Raw genomic sequence first — 19,808 nt, forward strand, 5'->3', positions numbered from 1 at the left:
CTTCATTATAAATTGATATCTCTGGTTCCCTACTTTCAGTTTTGTAGGCTTGTTTTACATTAAATACTTCTGTATCTGGATTGAGTCATGTGTGATGTTGTCATATATGTTAATCTTACTTTGTTGTATGGTATTGTTGGTTCTCAATTCAAAGAACAACCTCTAGTATTTTATGTAAACTTGGTTATTACAATTTGCTTTAATTTCTGTTTATATGGGAATGTCCTAATTTTACTCTTGTCCAGATGTGGCACTGTAGGATAAACACTTGACCATAATGTTGGTTTGAACCACAAGGTCAGTGGTTCATACCACCCTTTTCTCAGAAACCCTATACACAGTTACTATGAGTTGGAATTAAATTGATGGCACTTAACAACAATAACAATCTTTGAGGGACAGTTTTGTTGGGTATATGATTCTTGATCGGCAATTATTTCTCATTCAGAGTTTTGTATATGTCATTCCATTGCTTTCTTGCCTGGATAGTTTTTGTGGAGAAATCGGAGTTTAATCATATTGGTTCTCCTTTGTAGTTAACTTTTTGTTTTTCCTGAGCTGCTTTCAAGATTCTTTGCTTGTCTTTGGTTTGGGAAGGCTTGATTATGGTATGTACTGGAAAGTTTGATTATGATATTTCTTGGTGATTTTCTTTTGGGATTTTGTCTTTGGATTGGGGAAGTTTGATTATGATATGTATTGGAAAGTTTGATTATGATATGTCTTGGTGATTTTCCTGTTTGGGATTTGTTCAGCTTCTTGAATGGTTGTCTTCTCATCTTTCATGATATTAGGGAAGTTTTCTTCCAATAACTCTTCAATAATAATCATTTTTGCTGTGCTTTTTATTGTCTCTTTCTGTGTTGGAATTCCAGTCACCATAAGTCAGTCTTCTTCATGTTGTCCACCTAACTCTTAGGCTTTCTTTGGATTTTTTTTTTTTCACATTATTTTTTTGGCATTCTAGTTGTTGTTTTTAAGTGTCTTTGAGTCAATTCTGACTTATAGTGACACAGTATAGGTTTTCCAAGGAGCAATGGGTGGGTTTGAAGGGCCAACTTTGTGGTTCAAATAGACCTTATGGTTGAGTGCTTACCCTATAGAGCCACACCAAGACTCCAGCATACTAGTATACTCGATAGAGAGATTTATCTTTAAGCTTACTAATTCAGGCATTCATTTGTTTGAACCTACTTTTTTGTCCTTTAAATGCATTGTCCATTTCTGACATCTTAGTATTTATTTTCTGGATTTCTAATTGCAGGTTTTGCATTGTGTCAAAATTTGCATTTATTTTGTCTGTTTATTCTTGTAGTGTCTTCCTGAATTATTCTATAGTTTTTTTCTCTATTCTTCTTGCTTTCCTTGATCCTTCTGGCAATGCTGTGAAAGTACCTAAACATCATTCTTTTTAATATAGTTCCATTATCTTTACTTCCTAAAAAAATGTTTTCTGGCTCTATATCTTTGACATTTTTTCAAGCCATTCTCTCTTGTTTCTTCATGTGAGCTAAAATTGTTTGTTATATCCAGGGCATGTTGTGTTATCATTTTTGTATATAACTGATAGTAGTATATTGATGTGTTCTTAGGCTCTTTCCAACTGTATCCTGTGGGTGTAGTTAGAGAATGGAAGTGTGTCTATTATTCTCCCTTCACAGTTTGTGCACCTCAGTTTAGGGTGGGCTTGGTTGGTGTTGGTACAGGAGCTGATATTGCCTCTTGCATAGTAGGTGGGGTGCAGAGGGGGCAATTGTTGCTGGACTGTATGGAAATGGCTGATGTCTCTTGTTGTGTAGGCAAGAGGTGACCCCCTTGCCACATACACTAGGAAGCAAATCAAAATAAACAACCAAGGAACCAACAATGAAAAGAGAAAATTATAAATGAGAAAACAGAAATAAAGTCAGGCAGCAACCAGAAAAAAAGAATATAATGATTAAAAACAGAAAAGGAAGACAAAACAATGGAGTTATAGAAGACACAAATAAGAAAAACGTAAGAACAAAACAATGGAACTATTGAAGACACAAATAAGAAACAAACAAACAAACAAACAAAAGCTTAGAAAAACCAAGGAGAGGGGAGATAAAAAGAGGAAGTGAATAGAAAGTAGTAAAGATTTACACCCTCAGAAACCCTGTACAGGGTCGCTATGGGTCGGAAATGACTCAATGGCACTTAACAACAACAACAAAGAAAGATAAAAAGGAGAGAAAAAAAGGAGGAGAAATGGGAAACAGAAGAAAAGAAGGTGAAACAAAAGCAGAGATACAATAAAATTCAAGGGAGTGGAAAAAGAATAGATAGAGTAAACAAACAATGAAACAACAAAAGGAAACAAAAACAAACCAGTGCAGTTTTTAGACCTGGAGAGGTGAAAACTTTGGGGGCTTCTGCCAGCCAAGGAGTTTACTAGGTGGGTTAAGGAGTGATGTGACAGAGGAGAGTTCTGGCCATACTGGAGCTTTCATAGGCATAGGTGTTATCTATGTTCAGGGCATTCAATCCAGAAGCTGTTCGTGGAGACCCTTGATAGATCTGGTTTCATGTCTAATAGGACCACAGGGAAGCTGGGGTCAGGGTGACTAGTGATGAGAGTACCTGCTAGAGTAATCCTAGTCTAGTGACTCTGTGCATTCTGTAGGTCTGGAGCTGACCCCATTGGAATCCAACGCCAAAGCAGTGCAACTGACCCCTGCTTCACACTGGTATGGCTCACAACCACTTGGCTCCAAACTTCTGGATAGCTGGGCTTATGCTGGGAGTGAATGAGGGTGGAGCTGGCCAAACCTCTGGTCACCAATAGAGCATAGGGAAAAAATAGGAATCACACCTTTCCCATTACTTGTGTGAATCTTCTCTGCAATGCTACCTTCTGTCAACAAAGTTGCTCACAAAAGTTCAAGATGGTCACACCATGTCTGTCCAGCTGTTCACCTGTTAATATCCTTCTAGCAAGTACTCAATCCATTTCTCTAACCTATACTCTGAAGTTCAGGTTTCCAGGATTTTCATCTGTCTGTTTCATTTTTTCTCTTGTATCTTTGTTTCAAAGAGACAGACCGTCTAGTGTGTCTAACTAGTCTACCATCATGCTGGAAGTCCCTTGTGTCTAGCTTTTTAACATTTTTATGTTTATCATCTACTTTCCACTCTCACTGTTTATAGCAGACAAAGCTATGGTAACTTTCATCACCAAGTGAAGTGTCTCCCTTTTCTCCTTGAGTTCCCACAAGTTCCACAACAAGGGAGAAACACAGGGCGTAGTCCTGTAGTAATAATAATAATACAAACCAAGAACAGTAGGTCTTCTTTAATTATAATCATTAAGCAAGGTGAATAATAAAGTACTTCTCGTTGTGGGACTGTTCTGACAACTTCCCATGGCACTCAGGTGTCCCATGCTATACTTTGTACATATTTCTATTATCTTCATAAATGATCATTTACATTGTAGTTGTGTATTTACTCATCTGCTCATTTCCCTAATCTCCTAGCTCATTATATATTTTCTATCTTCTAGCAACCAGCATGACTCCTTATACACTATTCTTTTCATCAGAATTACAAAAAGCAGAATAGAGTGAATGTAAGATATAAATAATGAAGATGTAATGAAAGAAAATTTGTCAGAGTTGAAGTAAGACATGGGATCTCAGAATAAAAGGACACCTCGTAAGTGTCTACCATGATAAAAGAAAGACAAAAAATACAGGGTCGCTGTGGGTCAGAACTGACAACACGGCACTTGGCATTAAAATGAGTACATAATATGGTTTTGAGAGATAAAAAAGAAACAAACTAAGAACAACAAAAGCATAAAACATTTTTTAAAAAATAAACAAAGCATAAACAACCAAGTTGCCCATCAAAAAAAGAGAATCAGATATACAGTATGCATATCATGACAATACTAGGTAATCTTGTTGTTCCGTACTGTTGAGTCAGTTCTGACTCATAGTGACCCTGTGACCCTATATAGGGCTTCTAAGGAGCAGTTGGTGGGTTTGAACTCCTGACCTTGCAGTTAGCTATCCAGTGCTTATCTTACAATGCCACATCAGTTAATGTTCTTGTTAGATGCCATCGAGTCAATGCTGACTCATAGAAACGCTATGCACAACAGAATGAAATACTGTCTGGTCCTGGGCCAACCTCACAATTGATGTTATGCCACTGTGTTAATCCATGTCGTTGGAGGTCTTCCTCTTTTTCTCAGATCCTCCACTTTATTAAACATGATATCCTTCTCCAGTGACTGGTCCCTCCTGATACTATGTCTGAAGTATGAGATGAGGTCTGGCCATCCTGGCTTCCAAGGAGCACTCTGGATGTACTTCTTCCAACACAGATCATTTTGTTCTTTTGGCAGTCCATGGTAATTTTAATATTCTCTTCCAACACCATAACTCAAATGCATCAATTCTTCTATGATTTTCCTTAGTCACTGTCCAACTTTTGCATGTATATGAGGTTACTGAAAATACCATGACTTGGGTCAAGTGCACCTTAGTCTTCAAACTGACATCTTTGCACTTGCATACTTTAAAGAGGTCTTGTGCAGAACATTTGCCTAATGCAATACATCATTTGATTTCTTAACTGCTGCTTCCATGAGGGTTGATGGTTGATCTGAGCAAAATGAAGCCCTTGTGAATTTTAATCTTTTCTCCATTTACACCAATGTGGTCTATTAGTCCAGTGGTGAGCATTTCTGTTTTCTTTACATTGAAATGCAACCCATATAGAAGGCTGTGTTCTTTGATTTTAATCAGTATTTTAAGTTCTCTTCATTTTCAGCAAGCAAGGCTGTGTATTTTGCATATCAAAAGTTGTTGATGAGTCTTCCTCCAAGCCTGATGCCACCTTTTTCTTCATATAATCCAGTTTATTGGATTATTTGCTCAGCATACAGATTGAATAAGTGTGGTGAAGGAATTCAATCCTGGCACACACCTTTCCTAATTTTAAGCTATTTGGTGTTCCCTGGTTCTGTTTGAGCAACTGCCTCCTGGTCTATATGCAGTTTCCTCATGAGCACTACTAAGTGTTCTGGAATGCTCGTATTCTGCAATGTTGTCCATAGCTTGCCATGATCCATACAATTGAAAGCTGCTGCATAGTCAATAAAGCACAGGCAAACATCTTTCTGGTATTCTCTGCTTTCAGCCAAGATCAATCTGATGTCAGCACTGGTATCCCTTGTTCTATGTCCACTTCTGAATCTGACTTGAACCTTTGGAATTTCTCTGACAATGTATGGTTGCAGCCATTTTCGGATTACCTTTAGTAAAACTCTCATGGGATATCAATAACATTGTCTGATGATTTCAACATTCCAGTAGGTCACCTATCTTTGTATGGGCACAAATATGGATCTCTTCCCTTCAGTTGGCCAGGTAGTTGTCTTCCAAATTTCTTGGCATAGATGAGTGAGTGCCTCCAGTGCTGCATCAGTTTGTTCAAAGATTTCAATGGTGGTAGTGGTTATGTGTCGTGGAGTCAGAGCTGACTCATAGCGACCCTGTACAGGGTTTCTGAGGCTGTAAATCTTTACGGGAGCAGAAAGCCTCATCTTTTTCCCATGGAACAACTGGTAGTTTCGAACTGCTGACCTTGCATTATGCAGCCCTATTCGTAACCACTACACTACCAGAGCTCCTAAAGATTTCAATAGGTGTTAATAAAACTGTGCTCTCTAATACAGTAGCCACTGGTCAAATGTGGTATCTAAAATTAAAATGAAATACAACAAATGAAAAAATTCTTCAGTCACTAGACACTTTTCAATTTCACAACAGTGACATATAGTGAATGACTTCCATATCAGGCATTACTGATATAGAACATTTGCATTATCATGAAAGCATTCTGTTGGACGAAACTGCTACCCAACACTATTCTCAAAGTGAATGTAGACTCTTCAACTTAAAAAATTATAATTCACTAATGAGGACAACACAGTTTCAGAATGGTTTAACATTCACAGTTATAATCTAAAATATTCATAAGTGCCCATAATGGGAGGGCCATTAAAATAAAAAGGTATACTCAAGAGGAATATTTTAGGTATAAGAAAGGGGGAAAAAAACAAAAGCAAATCCACAGGTGAATGAGCAAGTAAAATAAAATAAAAGGTATAAATAATTATTGCTGTTACATACTGTTGAATCAGTTCCAAGTGTTAGTGACCCTGTATAAGGCTTCTGAGGAGCAGCTGGTGGGTTTGAACCACCAATTTTGAGGTTCAAACTGATCTTGTGGTCTAGTGCTTCTGGTACGGCTTCATACAAGTAATCCAGAAATTATGGTGAAACATGTATAAATAATAATCATATTTTAGACCACAGAGAGAGTCTCATAAAATTTCACTATGAAATTTAAGAAAAAGTTAATTCTCCTTTTACAGTGCAATGAATTAGATAGCAAATAAGATTTATCCATATTAAATACCAGGCTTCCAAGAACCTATTGGGTATTATTCAAATACATTTTTTATTAGGAAACTTTAAATTATCTTGTTAGAAAATGAGAAATTAGAAATAATTTAAGCATTCAATTAGAGAAATCAGGGAAAAATAGGAAAAGCTAAAAGTACTAAGAACTAAATGATAACACTAAAGAATAATCCCTGGACTGCTAACCACAGTGTTAGTGATTCAAACCCATCAGTTGCTCCTTGGAAATCCTATACAGAGACTCTATGAGTTGGAACTGACTTGACTGCTCTTAACAACAACAATAACAATAAAAACAACAACCAAATAATATAAAGTTTTGATAAATGGAACTGAATAAAAAATAAGAGATGTAATTAAAAAATATTAAACACAAAGGAGGGATAATTATGCATAGAAAATATACAAAATGTAAAAGTAAATATTATGCATATATTTTTATAAGTAAATTAAAAAATATAACTTAAATACATAAATCGTTAGGGAATTATTGGATACCAAATTTAACTTATCAATATACAGAATACTTTGATAGAGCAACTATAGAGTAAATCACAAAAGTAGAAAAAAGTTATTCCTAAAATAGCAGCTGGCCCAGATGATGTTACTGAAAGATTTTATAAGGTTTTCAGGAATATATAAGTGTTGGCACTGCAGGATAATGTGCTGGACTGCAAGGTCAGTTCGAACTTCAAGGTCATTACTTCAAACTCACCAGCTGCTCCTAGGAAACCTTACACAGGGTTACTGTATTAGTTGGAACCAACTTGATAGCACTTAACAAAAACAATAACAAACAGAGAAGGTATGGAACTCTTTCTAAGTCTTATAATTCTTAAACACTAAATGGAACTGAATTGCACATAAAGCAAAATCATAAATCAACCTTCTTTAAATATAATCCTAAATAGAATATTATTAAGTTGAACTCAACAATATGATCATTGAATACTGCTTTTTTTATTAAGTGGGATTTACATCAGGAATGCAAGAATGTTTCAAGAAGCTAAAAATCATGACATAAAATTTTTTATTATATGAACAAATGAATTTATAATAGTGATGTTACTGCCTCCATAGATACCAAAATACTTGGTAAAATTCAATTCCCAAATATTTATTAATTTTATTAAAACCTAAAAATTTGACAGTGACACAATAATACTGTCTAATGCCCACTGTGCAAAGGCTTATACTGTGTGGATTATGGCAAGCTATGGATAACACTGTGAAGGATGAATATTCCAGAACACTTAATTGTGCTCATGACTAAGCTATACATAGATCATGAATGGTTTAAAATCAGGAAATGTGTGTGCCAGGGCTGTATTCTTTCTTACGCCATGCTTTGCCAATCTGTATGAGCAAATATGAAGAAGAACATGGTACTTGCTATAAAGATCGGAAGAAAACTCATTAACAACCTGCACTGTGCAGACAATACAACCTTGCTTGCTGATTTATTAATGAAGATCAAAGACCACAGTCTTCATTATAGATTGCACGTCAATGTAAAGAGAACAGAAATCCTCACAACTGGACCAATAAATAGCATCATGAGAAATGGAGAAAAGATTGAAGTTGTCAGACTTCATTTTATTTGGATCCACAGTCAATACTCACGGAAGCAGCAGTCAAAGAAGTGCATTAGGCAAATCTGCTGCACAAGACCTCTTTAAAGTGCTAAAAAGCAAATATATCAGTATGAGGACTACAGTGCAACTGACCTAAACCATGTGTTATACTCATAATTGTTTGAGCCTGTTGTTGTAGTGTTAAGCTGTCTCATTAAGGGTCTTCCACTTTTCTATGGACCCTCCACTTTACTAAGCATGGTGTCCTTCTCAAGGGACTGGTCCCTTGTCTCATACATGTCCAAAGTTCTTTTGGTAGCTCATGCTCAACTTTCAATAGTCTTCACCAACACCATAATTCAAATACATAGATTCTTCTCTGATCTTTCTTATTCATTGTTCAACTTTCACAAACATATGATGCATTTGAAAACACCATGAATTTGCACTTCAGTCCTGGAAGTGATCTTTGCTCTTTAACATTTAAAGATGTCTTTGCCTAATACAATATGTCATTTGATTTCTTGATTGCTATTGTCTTAAGTGTTGATTATGGATCCAAGGAAATTGAAGTCTTTGACAACTTCAGTCTTTTCTCCATTTATCGTTGTGTTATTTATTGGTATAGTTGTGAGGATTTTTGTTTTCTTTATATTGAGGTGCAATCCACATTAAAAGCTGTAATCTTTGATCTTCATCAGTCAGTATTTCATATCTTTTTTGCTTCCATCAAGCAAGGTTGTGCCATCTGCATATTGCAGGTTGTTAATGACTCTTCCTCCAACCCTGATGCCATGTTCTTCATGTAATCCAGCTTCTAAAATTATTTGCTCAGGCTACAGAATGAATAAATATGATGAAAGGATACAGCTCTGGTACACACTTTTCCTGATTTTAAGCCATTCAGTATTCCCTAGAGTACTGGTGTGGTACTGTGGGTTAATGCATTGGACTCCAAAGTTGGTTTGAACCATAAGGTCAGAGGTTCAAGTTCACCAACTGCTCCTCAGAAACCCTATACAGGATCACTATGGGTCAGACCAGCACTTAACAACAACATCAACAACAAGTATTTCCTTGTTCTGTTTTAATGACTACATCTTGGTTTATGTATAGACTCCTCATGAGAACAATCAGTGTACTTGACTTCCCATTCTTCACAGTGCTATCCATAGTTTGTTATGATCCACCAATTCAAATGCCTTTGAATACTCAATAAAGCACAAGCAAGCATATTTATGATATTCTCTGCTTTTGTCCATAATTCATCTGAAATTAACAATGATATCCTTTCTTCCAAGTCCTCTTTGAATTTCTGGCAGCTCACTGCCAATGTATATCTACAACTGTTTTTGAATTATCTTGAGCAAAATTTTTCCTGTATGTGATATTAATGATATTGTTCGATTATTTCCACATTCCATTGGGTCATCTTTCTTGGGAATACACAAAAATATGAATCTCTTCCTATCAACTGGTCAGGTAGGTGTCTTCCAAATTTTTTGGCACAGACAAATGAGCATTTCCAGGGCTGAATCAGTTTGTGGAAATATTTCAATTAGATTTCATTAATACTTGGAGACTTGTTTATCACCTTCAGTGCTGCTTGGACTTTTTCCTTCAATAGCATTGGTTATTGCTCATAGGGTACATCTTGAAATGGTTGAACAACAACCAATTATTTTTGGTACAGCAACTCTATATTCCTTCCATCTTCTTTTGATGCTTGCGTTTCAGTCAATGCTTTGTGACTAGAATCCTTCAGTATTACAAATCTAGGCTTGAATTTTTTCCTTCAGTTCTTTCAACTCAAGAAATGCTGAACATGTTTTCCCCTTTTAGTTTCTAACTCCAGGTCTTTGCTCATTGTATTATAATGCTTTCCTTAGTCTTCTACAGCTACCCTTTATAATTTTCTGTTCAATTCATTTGCTTCCTCATTTCTTCCAGTGACTTTATCTTTTCTATGCTCAAAAGCAAATTTCAGAGTTTCTTGTGACATCTATTTTAGCCTTTTCTTTTTTTCTTAATGACCTTTTGTTTCTTTGTGTATGGTGTTCTTGATGTCATTCCACAACTCCTCTGGATTTCGGTCATTAGTGTCTAATGAATTAACACTGCTCTTGAGATGGTCTCTAAATTCAGGTGGGATATGTTCAATGTCATAATTTGACTTTTATGGACTTGTTTTAATTTACTTCCATTTTAGCCTGAACTTGCATATGAGCAACTGTCTGCTGTACAGTTGGCCCTTGGCTTTGTTTTGGCTGATGATAATGGATTTATGCACATACTCTTCCCACATATGCAGTCAATTTGTTTCCTGTGTATTCCATTTGGTGAGGTCCATGTGTTTTGCTACTGTTTATGTTGTTGAAAAAGTTATTTGTGATGAATAAGTTGTTGGTCTAGCAAAATCTTATTATGCAATATCCAGCATTGTTTCTGTCACCCAGGACATATTTTCCAACTATGGATCTTTCCTCTTTGTTTCCAACTTCCATGTTCCTATTACCAGTAATTACCAATCATCTTTTTATCAGTTTCAGACTAAAGAAGTTGATTGACTTCTTCAATTTCATCACCATTGGCTTTTAGTGGTTTGTGTGAAAATTTGAATAATAGTAGTATAAACTGGTCTTTCTTATAGGTGTATGGATATTATCATATCACTGACAACATTGTACTTCAAGATAGATCTTGAAATGCTCTTTTTGACAATGAATGTGGCACCATTCCTCCTAAATTTGTCTATCCTGGCATAGTAACCATATGCCTGTTTGATTTAGCATGCCCAATACCAGACCATTTCAACTTGATAATGCCTAGGATCAGAGTTTTGGTATGGTGCTGTAAGATAAGCATGGGACTATAAGGTCACTTTGAACCACAAAGTTGACAGTCCAAACCTTTGGAAAAGTCACTCCTTGGAAACCCTGTACAGGGTCACTGTGAGTCAGAACTGACTGGACAGCAGTTAATGACAACAATGTCTAGAATATTGACCTTTGTGCATTCCATTTCTTTTTTGACAAATTCTAATTTTCATAGATTCCTACTTTGTACATTACACATTTATTGCTATCAGCTGCTTGCTTCTGTTTCTTCTAATTTTCAGTTGTGCTCCACCATAAAAGGAATGTCCTGAAAGTTTTGCGCCATTCACGTCATTAACGTGAACTCCACTTTGAGGAGACATCTTTTCCCCAGTCATATTTTATGTACCTTCCAACTTTAGTGGCTCATTTTCCAGCACTGTATCAGACAGTTTGAGAACTAAGGTGCACTTGACCCAAGCCATGGTATTTTCAATACCTCATATGCATATGAAAGGTGGACAGTGAATAAGGAAGACCATAGAAGATTTGATGCATTTGAACTATGGTGTTGGAGAACATCAAAAGTACTATGGACTGTCAAAAGAACAAACCAATCTATGTTGGAAGAAGTACAGTCAGAATGCTCCCTGGAAACCAGGATGGCCAGACTTTGTCTCTTATACTTCAGATATATTGTCAGGAGGGACTAGTCCTGGGAGAAGGATGTCATGTTTGGTAAAATGTAGGGTCAGAGAAAAATAGAACACCCCCCAAAAGATGTGTTGGTGGTGGCAGAAGCAATGCACTCAAATGTATCAATAATTGTTAGGTTGACGCAGGACCAGGCAGTGTTTCGTTCTGTTGTGCATGAGTAGGTACCAACTCAATGACAACGAACAACAACAACACTCTCAGATAATGTTCCACTGATACTTGTAAGAGTTTTAAATATTATCTTTTAGAACTTATGCCTTTCTTGTTCCTAGTCTGTTAGTCTGGAAGCACCACTGAAACCTGTCCACCATGTGTGACCTTTCTGGTATTTGAAACATGAATGGCACAGTTACAATATCACAGTAACAAAGAAGCCTCCACAGTAGGACAAACAGACAAATAAGTTCTGATAAGATAGACTAGAATGAAATAAAGTCGTGGTAATCTACTTCTGACAACCGACCAATGAAAACACTGTGTTTTTATTCTATGCTTATGAGGAAAGTTGGTATATAATTTTTTCCTTATGATTTTTTGTCAGGTTTTGTATCAATATTATCCTGTGCTCATATGCTAATGGGGAAAATCCCACCCACCCCCTTTTATTATCCAGTAGAATTTTCATAAGATTGATATTGATTCTGCCTCAAATGTTTGAAGCAATTAACTGAAGTCTGATTTTTGTTTTCCCTAGAAAGGGTTTGATAGTAAAGAAAATATCTTAAATAGACAAAGAGTTATTCAGGTTATTAATTCCAGAATGAGCTTTGATAGTTCATGTGTTTTAAAGCGTTTATTTTTTTCATTTAGATTGTTGAATTTATTGGCATAAAATTACTCATGCGATTTTTATTATTCTTAGGATTGTAGGATATTGAGGTTTTGTTTCCACCCCCCTTTTCTTTTGTTATGTTTTCCTGATCAGTCTTGAGGATTTATAAATCTTTTTAAAAAAATTCAACTTCATTCATTTTAAATATTTTGTTGTTCTAGTACATTTCTTTTGGTACTTGTCTTTATCATTTCCTCCCATCTGCTTATTTTGGGCTTACTTGATTATTTGCGCTTTAGCTTCTTAATAAGAAAACTTCATTGATTGAAGTTCTTTCTTCTTTTCTAGTATTATACCAGGGTATCGGTTTTCTTCTAAACATTGCCTTAGCTGAATCTAATGAGTTTATATGTGTTATTATTTTTTAATCATTCATATAGAATTTTTTCTTAATTTGTTTCTAAATATTTTCTTCTTTAACCCATGGATATGTTATTTAATTTCTACATTTTGGGGACCATTCTAGGTATTTGATTGCTTTTGGTTGTAAATGCATTCTGTTGTTCTCAACCAGCCTACTTTGTAAACTTTCAAATTTTTGTAATTTAGTGAAATTATTTATGCTCAAGCACATTAATTTGTCCAAGTGAATGTTTCATGGGGCACTTGAAAATAATGACTAGTCTACCATCATTGGCAGTGTTGTTCTGAAAGTATCAATTAGGTCAAGGTAGGTGATAGTTATGGTTAGTTGATGTTTCCTGATTTTTTATGGTCTAGTGTTTTATCAATACTATGAGAAGTGTACTAACATTTCCAAATGTAATTGTTATTTGTTTTTTTACTCAATTTGTCAATTTCTGCCTAATGGATTTTGAAGTTTCGCTATTAGGAACCTATGCAAATATAATTGTGTATTCCCCATAAATTATTTTTTATTATTATGAAATGTGCCTCAGTATTTAATATCTTAAATAGGTATTACTACTTAAGATGTCACTAAAATAGGTTTCACTCTTTATTATAAAGTCTTCTCTTGAGCCACAGAAGTTAGTTCAGTTCCAGACCTGAAGAGTGACCAAAAGCCATATCTCAGGGTTCCATCAGTCTCTGTCTGATAAGTAAGTCTGGTCTTCTTTATGATTGTGAATTTTTTTCATATTTTCCCCCACACTATCCAGGACCTTCTAGTATGATCCCATTCAGAGTAGTTAGTAGAAGTAGTTGGACACCATCAATTCTTTTGGTCTCTCAGTTGTGGAGACTGATATTCAAGTAGTTCGTTAGTCTCTCAGACTAATGCTGTCCAAGCATCCTCAATTGTCATTACTCTTCTTTCCTCTGCATAGAAAGAGACCAGTAGTTACCCTTTCAATGACCATTCATGAGTTTTTAAGATCCCAGCTTCTAGTCACCAAAATAGAATGTAGAATATTATCTTTCTAGACTTTGTCATACCAATTGTCCATGGTGTCCCCCAAGACTATGGTCCTGAGCCCCAGGCCCAGCATTCATTCCCTCAAGGTGTTTAGTAATGTCTAATGGAGTCCTGGTATGGCACTGTAGGATAAACACAAGATTGCAAGGCAGATTGAAATTTTTGTGCTTGTGTTTTAAATGGTGTGACTGATTCCCACATTTATCCAGAAGACAAATGCATCAATTGAAACAATTGAAATTAAGAACAGTGGAGCTACTATAATATGCTAGAAAAGCTATGTTCTGACACCTTCATTGATAGCACCTTGTTTCAAACAATTATCTTAGTTTGCCTCAAGCAATAGGATGGCCATCTAACTCCACCTTTGTGCCTTCAGTAGACCATCATCTCATCATTTATTCTCAGCACAGCTGGAAGAATAATCTTGTTAAATTATGCCAGATGATGTCTCTCTTGTGTACAAAACTAATGGTTTCTGTTCTCACTCAAAATAGAAGTAACGTCCATACAGTGACCATGAAGGCTTGACAACTGGCCCTTTTTATTCCTTTTATCTCATGTCCTCTTATCCTCCTAACTACTCAACCTCCTTAATGTCCAGCAAGCACGCTGGCTATACTCCTGCCTTTGGAAGAAAACGTTAGTGAGGTGACAGAGAAGTTTGAGTTATTGCTGTCAGATCATGGGATTTTCCTGACAGGGAAAAGTTATAAAGTGAGGAAAAAGGGCAGCAACTCTGTCTGTCTGGATCATGAAGCAGAGCGTGGGTGAGTCAGGGTCAAGTCTATATATCTTGTCTAGAATTGACTCCTGTTCTAGTCACTATCTGGACAGAACCTTCTTCTAGTAAATGTGAAGTAACTTTTTGGCTTGCAGTAACGACTAGAGGGAAGGCCTTTTTCTTCACCCAGTTTACACGTTGGTTGTTGTTGTGTATCATTGAGCTGCCTCTGTCTCATAGTTACCTCGTGTGGCAGAGTGGAATGGCTCCATAGAGTTTCATAGGCTATAATCTCTATAAGAGCAGATCACCAGTGTTTTGTCCTTTGAAGCTGCTGGTGGGTTCAAACTACCAAGTTTAGTTAGCCACTCAGTGCTGCTTAACCACTGTTTCACAAGGTCAATGGTTTATTTTAAGATGCGCACTCCTTTCCAATGGATTTTTTTTTTAAACTCTTTCTAATCACACTTTCTATGAATCCCTTTGAGACAATATTCTTTTATTCTTCAACAAAAGTTTTACTTTGTTAATTCAAAATAATGTTGCTCTTCCCCAGGCCAAAGTCTATTCTGTGTACATCCTCTTTGTCAAATAGTAGGTAGGTGATAAGCCATGGAGTTGATTCTGACTCATAGTGACCCTGCATAGGGTTTCCGAGGCTGTAAATATTTATGGGTCCAGAAAGCTTCATCTTTCTTCCATGGAAACACTGGTAGTTTCAAACTGCTGACCTTGAGGTTAGCATCCTGACCCCAAGGTGACCTTTATTTTTGATTTTGCAAAGAACTTCTGAAAGTTTCTTTCACTGAGGAAAAAATAAGATGTATGGTGCAGCGTCTGATATCAATAGCACAAAAGTATTTTTATGAGATCTAAATGTCTGCTTTCAGATTTCCAGAGAGCATGGAGATGGAAAAAGAAGGAAGACACTAGATAGCGGTAGAGGATGAAGATCATGGAAGAAGAAACTAGTAGTCTGGGGAAGAAGCTTACCTTGCTCATTTAATACATTTTTAAAACACTGATTTTAAATCTCAACAAGAAGAATATCAGATAAGAAGCTGAAGCCTTTGATAAAGTGGTGACATTCTACTTTAATAGAAAAGATTTCCATCAGTATTTTGAAGCTTGTTTTATTTCACCTGGGCAAACGATAGAGTCTTTTTTTTTTAATTCTCAGTCTAACTAGGAAGAGATATTGATTGAAAAGTATAAAATGATTCTGATTAACTGCAGTCTTGCTGCTAAAGCTTATTTAGGAGACATTTAACCTTAGGAGTCCGTAATTTAATTCTCTATCTGCACCAAACAATTTTCATTTTGTCCCTGACTGATCAATATTTTCTATAATTTCTTCAACTCATTATTCCAAGCTGGTTATGTATATAGTGATTATCACTGGCAAGCACAGTCTAAGTAATGACACAAGCAGAGTGCTTTAGATTATGGTGTGTTGACCTTGGCAAAGTCCACAGAAGAACTAGTTGGTAGAGTTGCTAACAGTTTGATCTGAAATGACAGTGAGAATAAATGTTGGTATGTTTTATTATTAAAGTAATTGTTTATAAAAGTAAGATAAATAATCATATATAAGACTTATATGAAGTAGAGCCAAGGTTACTGGAGTTGAAGTCTTAGACCTGAGGATGAATCATAACCCTTCACTTTATTAAACTTCCATTTATCATTGACAAAAATGTACAGACTGATGTTGATTTTTTTCACAGAGTGCTGATGAGGATATGTGATATGTGAATATGAGGGCCTTCAAAAAGTTTGTAAATTTTTCATTATTTTTTAATTCAATTTTTCCACATGCTTTTTGAAGCTCCCTCATATAATAGGAAAACACTGGACACATAATGTCAATTGGATGTAAATCATGAATCATGATTTATTATACAATGAATTATTGTTATTTTTGTTAAGTGCTATGGAGTTGGTTCTGAGAAGGCACTTGTAGATTTGAACCACAGACCTTGTGGTTAGCAGTAGATCATTTAATTTCTTGACTGCTGCTTTTTGGAGTGTTAATACTGGATCCGAGCAACATGAAGTCATTTGACAACTTAAATCTTGTCTCTATTATCATGATGTTATTTATTGGTCCTGTGGTGAGGATTTTCATTTTCATTACATTGAAATGCCATCCATACTGATGGCTGTGGTCTTTGATCTTCAATAGTATTTTAAGTCCTCTTTGTTTTAAGCAAGCAAGGTTGTATCATTTGCATATCATCTGAATTAATCTCTGCAATTCCTTTAAGAATGCTGTATTGGCTTTGGTTTACTATTTTCTAGGTAGAGATAGTTCTAATGGCCTCCACTTGATTTTTCCAATTACAATAGCCCTTATTCCACATTTTATGGATCTAATATGGGGTTCTGCCAGTTGCTGAGTATGTCTATTCTGTTTATGCACTCTGGAAATGCAGAAACTATTACAGGAATTAGTTTAGGGAGTACTGTACTTACAGTGAGACAGACCTTAGTTAAGACTCCACTAATAACTTGACCTTCATACACTCCCATTTTGACTGGCCTGACACAGTGACATTTTGGGTCTCCTGTAATAAATGTCAATTCAGAACAGTGTCTATTAACCTCTGTAAAATAATCTGAGTATTCCCTTTCCCCCAATGAGCAGTCACTCTTGTGACTTGCTATGATCAGCTAATCAATTTAAAGGATGTTTTCTTGGTAGTGTGGCCTGCTTCCAATAAAATAGATACTCAGACAATATTTGTTTGTTCTCTGCTGGGTCTGGACCTTGCATGTGACTTGTTCTTCCCCCTCCTGTTATTTGAACTTGAGTCAGTGACCTACTCTATTGCCTGCCTGCTTCCCTTCCTGCCTACTATACCCGCCTGTCGGACCTACCTACCTATCTATCTCCCTGCCTACCACCTAACCTGTTGAACTTTGTTTATCTGACACAGACTTGGGACTCTCCAACATTTACAATTCTGTGAGCCATTTCCTTTATGCAAACTTCTCTTTATATAACATATATGTTTCACTAGTTTTGCTTTTCTGAAGAACCCAGCCTAAGACACCATCTTCTTCTCTTTTTGTGTTTTGACTTTGCTTGTTAGTTGTCCTTATTGTTATTATGACTTCAGGCAACTATAATATTAAACATTTGTCACTGATTGTTTTCAACAAATGTGTTTGTTTAGGGATGTATAGGGGGCTGTTCACACTGGGTGTGCTCTGAGTAAGGTCAAATAAGGCTAAGTTCTGCTAGTGGGGCTTTCCATACAATTGCCATATATGTCAAATAGTGGCAATTTTTTGAGTATGGAGCTTTGAAAGGGTTCCAACCCCATTCTGACCTTTCCACTGACTGCTATACCACTGGTTTACACAGTAATTGTGCTTGTTGGTTTATAAGACTTCAATAATGCTGGAAAGGTGATGCATGTGAATAGGGAAGTTAAGATGCCACAAATTTCTCTAGTCTTACTATGATATTCAGCTAACACTCCCTAAATATTGAAAGTTTCCGATTAATTCCCAGAGTTCTGGGGGAAAAAATTATTTTGACAATTTTTGCCAGTATTTTATTGACTTTATTGAAGAGAGGACTTTTGTTAGTCCATAATTAATTTTGTTGGTTTTACTCTTGACCTTTATTTTAAATGGTGTTTTCATTGCACGTACAGTTTTGAGTTTGTATTTATTTTCATTTTGTACTTTAAAGATACTATTCCTTTGTCTTCTGACTTGTGTTTGTTTCAATAGAAACTTTATACATCAGTTTTATTGTTGCTCCTTTAATGGTTACCTATCTTTCTAGCTGGGTGATTTTAATCTTTTTGCATGTGTTATTTTTTAGAAGCTTCATTTTGTCTAGGTGTGAATTTGTGTATGTGTGTGTTTTGGTGTTGTTATGGTGTGGTGCTATAGACTAAGCACTGGGATGTATTGAAAACGTTGGATTGTAATGAAAAAGTTTAGAGGCTCTGAATAATGTTATCTTCCTCTAGAGAGGGAGGATTCATCCTATCCTATGGTAGACAGCAGAGGGTCAGATCAACTCAATTCATGCTGTGCTGACTCAAGTCTGATTTGCTAAACACAAGGTTGTTGGTTCAAACTCACCAGTTGTTCCTGGGAAACCCTCTATGGTGTCACTATGAGTCAGAACAGACTCAACAGCATTTAATAACAACAACAACATCTCTTCATATAAGGAGCCCTGGTAATACAGTGATCAGGAACTTAACTACTCACTGAAAGGTTGGCTGTTCAAACCCACCAGCCACTTCAGGGAGAAAAATGTGATAGTTTGCTTCAACAAATATTTATAGTTTTGAAAATTCTATGGAGCAATTCTACTCTGTCCCTTAATGTCACTACGAGTCCGGAGCAACTTGATATCAATGGATTTGGGTTTGGTTGATATCCGCATGTACAACTTTTCACCTGTTGTCTTCTTCTTTCCCTTATGGAACCCAATTACCTTACGTATGAGTCCTTTTGGTATGCTCTATAGAGTCCTGGTGTGGCGCTGTGGGTTAATGCACCAAACTGCAAAGTCATTTGAACTGCACAGTCAGCAGTTCAAACTCACCAGCTGCTCCCCAGACACCCTATACAGCACAGGGTTGTTATAGGTCAGAACCCACTTGATGGCACTGAGCAAAAACAATAATGTATCTCTAATGCTCTTTTTGTACTTTCTGCCTGTTTCATTTCCATGCTGAGGTCTAGGTATTTTTACTGATTGTGTTCACCTCAGTAAACTGCTTTATAGATGTGCTCAATTTATTTTTGTTTAAACATGTTGCTGTTGTTGTTAGGTGGTGCGGAGTTGGTTCTGACTCATAGCGATCCAATGCACACAGAATTAATCACTGCCTGGTCCTACCCCATCCTTACACTTACTGTTACATACAGCCCACTGTTGCTGCCACTGTGTCAATCTATCTTGTTGGGGTTCTTCCTCTTTTTCACTGACCCTCCACTTTTCCAATTATGATGTCCTTTTTCTTGGACTGGTAGCTTCTGAAAATACATCCAAAGTATGAGAGACAAAACCTCATCATCCTCAATTCTAAGGAGAGTTTTAGATATATGTCTGTCAAGATAAGAACAGATTTGATTGTTCTTCTGGCAGTACAAGGGACCTTCAATATTCTTCACTAGCACCATAATTCAAATACACAGTTGCTTCTATGGTCTTCCACATTCATTGTTCAATTTCCACATGCATATGAGGTCATTGAAAATACCGTGGCTTGGGCTAGGGGCACCTCAGTCTTCTAACTAACATCTTTGCTCTCGAACACTTGAAAAAGTTC

Source organism: Chrysochloris asiatica, unplaced genomic scaffold, assembly GCF_000296735.1.
Source record: "Chrysochloris asiatica unplaced genomic scaffold, ChrAsi1.0 scaffold00014, whole genome shotgun sequence".
Classification (NCBI taxonomy): domain Eukaryota; kingdom Metazoa; phylum Chordata; class Mammalia; order Afrosoricida; family Chrysochloridae; genus Chrysochloris; species Chrysochloris asiatica.